The 8,289-nt window shown below is 42.7% G+C and overlaps 1 non-coding gene across 1 annotated transcript; it reads right to left on the reverse strand.

Moving 5' to 3' along the window:
• Positions 1 to 363: 363 nt before the first annotated feature.
• On the reverse strand, positions 364 to 469 carry LOC142847504 (U6 spliceosomal RNA). Its single transcript, XR_012910249.1, has one exon. It is a non-coding gene; the product is annotated as a U6 spliceosomal RNA (small nuclear RNA).
• Between the last annotated feature and the right edge of the window lie 7,820 nt (positions 470 to 8,289).

The following is an 8,289-nucleotide window of genomic DNA, read 5'->3' on the forward strand; positions in this document are numbered from 1 at the left end:
GTTTTCCAAGACGGGATTTCTCTTTGTAGCCCTGCCTATCCAGAAACTCAGTTTATAGATCAGGCTGGCCTAGAACTCACAGAGATCTGCATGCCTCCTGACCCCGCAAGTGCTGAGATTAAAGGCGTGCACAATCACTACCTGGCCTGTGTTGCTGCTTTTTGTTTTTAAATATAGAATGCTTCATGAATTTTTTATATTTATTTATTTATTATGTATACAATATTCTTTCTACGTGTATGCCTGCAGGCCAGAAGAGCGCACCAGATCTCATTACAGATGGTTGTGAGCCACCATGTGGTTGCTGGGAATTGAACTCAGGACCTTTGGAAGAGCAGGCAATGCTCTTAACCGCTGAGCCATCTCTTCAGCCCCTGCTTCATGAATTTTTGTGTCATCCTTGCACAGGGGCCATCTAATCTTCTCTGTATGGTCCCAATTTTAATATATGTGCTGTCAGAGCGAGCACAACTTTACTGTTAAAAAATTATTCTGTCAATTATCAATAGCAGAGCTAAAATCACTAAGTCTTTGTATATTTCTCATTTAAATTTTGTTGTTTTGATGGTTGTGGGAGCACATTCCTTTAATCTCAGCATTTGGAAGGCAGAGGCAGGCAGATCTTTGAGTTGAAGGCCAGCTGGGTCTATATAGAGAGTTTCAGGTCAGCCAGTGATCCTGGGTAAGCTCTTGCCTAAAGTAATGACAACAGCAATAATAAAGCCTGAAGAAACGGTTCAACAGTTAAAAGCACTGGTTGCTCTGGCAGTGGTCCTGGGAGTGTTTCTTAGCACCCACATGGTAGCTCATAGCCATCTGTAATTCTTATTCCAGGGGATCTAAAACCCTCTTTTGATCTCTGTGGATACCAGGTACAGACATGGTGCACAGACACAAATGCAGGCAAATAATCACACACATAAAAATAAATAAATACATCTAAAAGCTAAAGCATAAGCTGAAACTTTAGACTGAAGAATTGAATGACACATAGATATAAATCTGATTGGTATGCCTCTTTGGGCTTGGAGTTCCCATGAAATAACAGGGTGGAGATATAGACTAGGCAGTTGAACAGATGCATCTGGTGTTCAAAGAAAGATGAGGACAAAGATATAAAACTGAGATATCAGCACACATGTGAAGTTGCACACATAATTCCTTAGGAAAAGACCGTACAGGCAGAACATCTGGGCGAGATAATTGGCACTTGCCGTCCCACTGCAGATAAGTAAAGAGATTTAGAAATCATGAAACATCTTGTAATTTTCTAAGAATTAGAAGCAAGACTTGAGCTAGAACTGGGGCCCAGAGTGAGCCATTTGTAAGCAGGTTTTTCCTGTGTTTTGTGCAGACCCTGTAGAGATGAATGAGTCACTAAACTGCCTATAAAAGGCTTCCTAAGCTGCAGGAATGAAGGCTAGATTACGAGTACCCCTCCAAGGATGGTGATCCACACCAGATTTGAATAGGAACGTGGAGAGCTGTTTTCTGAGAGGGAGGGTGTGGACCACAGTCCTTCAGGCCAGGGGTGATAGAGGAAACCACACTGTGTCCCGCACTGATGACTGCTTTGAGCACTTGGCAGATACAACTTGAATCTTTTGAGAAGGAAGCTAGCTAGCATCAGGTGATGTCTGTAAAAATCATTTCACAGTATCCTGAACTCAGGAAAAGAGACATACAGAGATGAGAAGTCACGAGTCAGAATCATCAGAAAAAAAAAAGGTGTGGGCTGAGCATGGTGGCGCACACTTTTAATACCAGCTCTTGGGAGGCAGATCTCTGTGAGTTCGAGACCAGGCTCGCCAAAGTTCCAGTGTAGCCAAAGATGCACCGAGAAACCCTGTCTCAGAAAAAACAAAAGCAAAAACAAAGCAAAAACAGAAAACAAAAAAGTGATGGGAGTCTCCAGAAACTGGAATTACTAGTCCCAGACTTGGAAAAACAATGACGAGTACTGTAGTTAGTGGACAAAAAACCCTGAAACGTTTAGCAGGAGGCCATGAACTATATTTTTAAAACAATGACACAACACAGCATATTTGACACACAAAAAAATCTAGAAATCAAGAATTATAATCCCACCAGGTGGTGGTGGTGATGTACACCTTTAATCCCACCACTCAGGAGGCAGAGGCAGGTGGATCTCAGTGAGTTTGAGGCCAGGGCGGTCCTGAGTTCCAGGACAGCCCTGACTATACAGAGAAACATTGTCTCAAAAAAATAAAGTTAACACCAATTTTTAAATGGCTTTAGTAGATTAATCCCCTACCAAAGAGAATGGAATGAAATTCCAGAATGAAGCAATAAGTAATTTAAAATGAAAATAATTAATGTAGACATGGGAGTGATATATATATACATATATATGTGTGTGTGTATGTATACATATACATACATTTAAATATATAACATTCCCTGTGTCTGCATTATTTTCATTTTGAAATTACTCCTTGCTTCATATATATACATACACACACACAACAGAGCCATAAAGAAGAATGAAAGTTCTACTAGATATAAGTTTCATTGAAATTCTAAGGGAAAAAGAGAAGAAGGATTGGTCTTAGAGAGATGATGTGTAGTAACCCACTGACTCAAGAAGCTCTACAGAGGCACAGAAGGATCAATAAAAAGAAATACTCACATCCACATTAAAACAGAACTTCAGTGAACCAAAACAGGCTCAATGTAGTCATAAAAAAAGCAAAAACAGTGTAACACGTTACCATTGAACTCACCACTGCCCTCACGGACAGAAGACAACAGGCTTCAAGAACAATAAAAGATCTATATTGCCACTAGATAACTACGTAAAGGATGCCCTGTAGGGTGTTCACCATGAAGAAAAGAAAAGAATCTGCATGAAAAAAAAAATCAGGTGAGCCAGTGAGGTGACTCAGAGAGTAAAGGTCCTTGCTGTGCAAGCCTGGTAACCTGAGTTTAATCCCTGGAACCCACAGAAAGGTGGAAGGAGAGAACTGACGCACACAGATGTCTTTCAGTCCACATGTTTAATGTGGCACATGCACTAACTTCCCATTATGCACACACAGAATAAATGATTGTTATTAGCCAGGCGGTGGAGGCGCACGCCTTTAATCCCAGCACTGAGAGGCAGAGGCAGGTGAATCTGTTGAGTTCGAGACCAGCCTGGTCTACAAAGAGAGTTCCAGGTCAGTGAGGCTGTTGTTACACAAAGAAAACCTGTCTCAAGAAAGCAAAAGAAGGCTGGGTGGTGGTGGGGCATACCTTTAATCTCAGCACTGGGGAGGCAGAAACAGGTGGAACTTTTGTGAGTTCGAGACCAGCCTGGTCTACATAGTGAGTTCCAGGACAGGCTCCAAAGCTACAGAGAAACACTGTCTTGAAAAAACAAAACAAACAAACAAACAAAAGAAAACAAAACCCCAAAAAACAAAAAGGGATTTTGTTTGTTTGTTTACTTATTTAGACAGGGTCTTACTTTACAGTCCTAAATGACCCGGAACTCACTATGTAGACCAGGCTGGCCACAAACTCATGGTGATCTGCCTGCCTCTGCCACCCTAATGTTGATATTAAAGGCAGGTACTACCACATTTGGCTATAAATATATTTTAAAATAAAAATAGAGGGAGGAGGCAGAAATTAAAAAAATAAATAAATAAATAAAAATAAAAATAACAAAACAAAAGAAAAATCAGAGGTATAGAAAGCAATGGAAGCCAGGCGGTGGTGGCACATGCCTTTAATCCCAGCACTTGAGAGGCAGAGGCGGGCAGATCTCTGTGAGTTTGAGGCCAGCCTGGTCTACAAGAGCTAGTTCCAGGACAGGCTCCAGAAGTATAGAGAAACCCTGTCTCGAACCCCCCCCCCCAAACAAAAAAGAAAACAAAAGAAAAGAAAGCAATGGAACTTAAAGAAATAATAATTACAGCTGAGCCTGGTGGCCCAGTCCTATAATCTCAGCCACTCAGGAAGTTGAGGCAGGAGGATGGTAAATTCAAAACTTGCCTAGGCAATAGAGCAAGGTTGAAGCTAGCCTGGCTAATTTAAAGAGTTTGTTATCTCAAGAAACAGGGGAAGTTGGAGGGGATAGAGAGGGATAGTGAATAAGAATAGATCTAAATCATATTGTGCATGGAATCATATTTATTGTAAGCATTGTAGCTTGGACGGAAAGGATCCTGGCAGTCAGGAGCCAAGCATTACAGCTCCGCTCTAGAAAAAGGTTATAATTTCAATTCCTAAACATCCTACCTTGACTTCTTCATGACTTCTTGTTTTGTTTTGTTTTGTTTGTTTGTTTGTTTCAAGACAGAGTTTCTCTGTAGCTTTGGAGCCTGTCCTGGAACTCACTCTGTCACCCAGGCTGGCCTCGAACTCACAGACATCCACCTGCCTCTGCCACCTGAGAGCTGGGATTAAAGGCGTGCTCCACCACCACCCAGCACTCTTCATGACCTTTTGTCCCTCTTGTAAGACTACAGTGTAAACCAAGAATGACTCAGTTGCTAAGAGCCCTGGCTGCTCTTCTAGAGGACCCAGGTTCAATCCCTAGCACTGACAGGGTGGCTCACATGTCACTCCAGTTCCAGAGGATCCAATGCCCCTTTCTGGCCTCTGTGGATGCTTCACACATGTGATGCACAGGCAGAGACGCAGACAAAATACTAATACACATTTTTTTTTTGTTTTTCGAGACAGGGTTTCTCTGTAGGTTTGGAGCCTGTCCTGGTACTAGCTCTTGTAGACCAGGCTGGCTTCGAACTCACAGAGATCCGCCTACCTCCGCCTCCCGAGTGCTGGGATCGAAGGCGTGCGCCACCACCACCCGGCTACACATAATTTTTTAAAAGCTTCAAACAAATTTTAAAGACTACTGCCCGTGAATTTAAAATATTTTCCTTCTATTCGTTGACTTACCTCCACCCATTCAATAATATTTACCTGTGTCTCTTTCATGTTACAAGCTTCTCATAAAACTGGCATTTCTAGCTGTCAATAAACATTTACAAATGTTGTAGCTGAAAAACCAAGCCTGAAGTCTGCACAAATGGTTGCCACCTACTGCTAGGCAGGTGTGGGCAGGTGGGGCCCCTGAGCATTAGAATGTGAAGTATTTGTCACAGCTTGTCACACCAGCTGCTCTGGTTCTCCACAACTAGTTTAATCGGTTTCTCTGCTCAACTCCCTGCCCCAACTGTTAGCCAGTATTCAAAGGCCCAGGTACTATATTCTTTCCGTGTGGTGAAGAGACGCGTGGAGAGAGGTCTGTCCCTGCCACAGAGAGACCTACAACTGCCCCCTTCCACTGTTTTGCGTCTTGGTCTGAGTCCCAATCCTCTCCCATCCAGCCAGGCAGCTACCAGGCCTCTCTGGCAGGAATCTGCTGCCGCCTTTCCCACCGCATCGCAGTTTGTACATCTTGCACCTCTTCTCTGAGTTCTTTTCCAGACATTCAACAGAGGAACTGGCTTACTGATGACCTGAGCCCATTTCCTTGTGTTAGGTTGGTACCTTTTTAATTCCCTTGTCAGGGTGACACTGGGGATGATAAACACCTGTGAACAGTCGTCTGCCTTTAACTGAAGGGAAAGATTAAGTTAAATCAAAGAATATTTGCTGTGTGAAGATCCTTTTAGATGTACTTTTTTTTTTCTTTTTTTAATTAATTTATTAAAGATTTTTGCCTCCTCCCCTACACCGCCTCCCATATCCCTCCCCCTCCCCCAGTCAAGTCCCCCTCCCTCATCAGCCTGAAGGACCTCCCACCTCCTTCCAGGTCTAGTAATGTGAGCATTCAAACTGCCTAGGCTCCTACAAAGCCAGTACCTGCAGTAGGATCAAAACCCAGTGTCATTGATCTTGACTTCTCAGCAGTCCTCATTGTCCGCTATGTTCAGCAAGTCTGGTTTTATCCCATGCTTTTTCAGACCCAGTCCAGCTGGCCTTGTTGAGTTCCCGATAGATAATCCCCAATGTCTCAGTGTGTGGGTGCACCCCTCGCGGTCCTGAGTTCCTTGCTCATGCTCTCTCTTCTTCTGCTCCTGATTTGGACCTTGGGATTTCAGTCTGGTGTTCCAATTTGGGTCTCTGTCCTATCCCTGGACCCAGCAATACCACTCTTGGGAATATACCCAAGAGATGCCCTATCAAACAACAAAAGTATATGCTCAACTATGTTCATAGCAGCATTGTTTGTAATAGCCAGAACATGGAAACAACCTAGATGCCCTTCAACGGAAGAATGGATGAAGAAAGTATGGAATATATACATATTAGAGTACTACTCAGAAGTAAAAAACAATGACTTCTTGAATTTTGCGTGCAAATGGATGGAAATAGAAAACACTATCCCAAGTGAGGTAAGCCAGACCCAAAAAGAGGAACATGGGATATACTCACTCATATTTGGTTTCTAGCCATAAATAAAGGACATTGAGCCTATAATTCGTGATCCTAGAGAAGCTAAATAAGAAGGTGAACCCAAAGAAAGACATATAGTCATCCTCCTGGAGATTAGCTTTCATCGGGCGATGAAAGCAGACAGAGACAGAGACCCAAATTAGATGTACGTTTTTTAAATATTCACGGGGGAAACCATACCATGCACATGGAGAAAGTCAGAGGACAACTTTTAGGAACTGGCTCTTGCCTTCCACCATGCGGGACTTGGACTCAGCTCATCAGTTCTGGTGTTGAACACCTTTACCGGCGGAGTCATCTCACAGGCCCCTAGATGTACATTTCTGGGAAAATGAACACCTCGCATTCTTCGAAAGGAACTGGTTGTTGAGACCATTAGCTTTGCTTCAGTAGGTGGCACCATTTCCAGGTTCAGCACTCCCATTTTGGAGACTGAGCTGTACCAACCTGTACAATTGAAACAAATGGGTTTTGGTGTTCGCCTTTATCAACTTAAACGCACATCTCAAATCAACTGAAATCTCCAAACTGGTTCAAGTCTCTGAAGCATTAGCATAACGGTGACTTATGCTCTGTAGGCTGGCTGTTCACTGATAGAACACTTCCCAAGCCTGCATTAAGATCCTGGGGCTCCTGTGTTGAATCCCCAGCACCTCAAAACATATTACCAGCTGTGCTCAGTACTAGAGGCATGCAGATTCAAGCCGTTAAGTAGTTCTTAAATCCCTGTTGAGGGGATTTGAGGAGATGACTCCGTGGTTAAGAGTCTCAACTAGTCTTGCAGAGAATCTGAATTCAATTTCCAGCACTCATGTGGGCTGGTTTCTAACAACCTGTTACTCCAGCTCCAGGGGCATCTGATGCCTCCGGCCTCATGAACACTGCACACACAAAAATCCCCTTTTTAAAAAAAAATCCCCTTTTAGTAATTGTACACGGCCAATTACAATTCTCTGTTCTTTCTCTTTTATCCTATCACCCAAGTCAGTCAAGATGTACTTACATAAGTAAATCAATACTAGGGCAATACATTTTAATGTTTTTAGAATATTTTGCCTGGTCTATGAATAATAATAAGAAAATGCATAGGGGCATCTTTACTTACTATTCTAAATAAAAAAATTAACCAATATGTAGAACACATGTGAAATTATAATCTTCACAGGATTCATATAAACCTGGCTAGTAAACACGAAATGTTAGAACTCTGAGGGTCTTTGCCATGTATGGAGTCTTATTTTTCAATAATCAGAACCTCACTTTCTTCTAGTGAGCAGAGATGAAGACTTCAGAATCTGTGGGTTTCAAAACCAGCATGGCAGAGCATGGAAAAGCACATAAAGCAACCTAAAGTCAAAGCTCAGTGCGAAGCCTGTGTTGGTTTTGACTGACTTTAGGAAAAGCCACAGTGACTAACAGACTAAGCCACCTCTGAGAATGGTTTTCAGTCACCTGAGACTCTTCAGTCATGATTCTGGGCATTTGTCACCAATCGTGGGACTCTCGCGTTCTCTTTCATCTTTTGACAACCTTTGCTTAAAAACACTTTCCTGGAACCAGCGGTCCTCATCTGTGCACAGAACTCAGCTTAATAACCAGAATGTCTGGGGATGCATGAACTTTCAAATGCTTGTCTTCAAAGTTCCAGGCAGGCTTTTTGTCTAAAGGATGGGTGGACTAAGTGAGTAAGACAGTCTCACTATGCAGTGTAGGCTGGCCTTGGTCGGAATAGGATCTTCCTGCCCCTATCGCTTGACTACTGGGGTCACAAGTGTGTGCCACCACGTGCAACTAAAATTGCAGGTATTCTGTATCATTTTATTAGATGATCATTTGTGATATTAGTTTTTCACATGCCAAGCCACACAGTATTAG

Source organism: Microtus pennsylvanicus, chromosome 3 (assembly GCF_037038515.1).
Source record: "Microtus pennsylvanicus isolate mMicPen1 chromosome 3, mMicPen1.hap1, whole genome shotgun sequence".
Lineage (NCBI taxonomy): Eukaryota > Metazoa > Chordata > Mammalia > Rodentia > Cricetidae > Microtus > Microtus pennsylvanicus.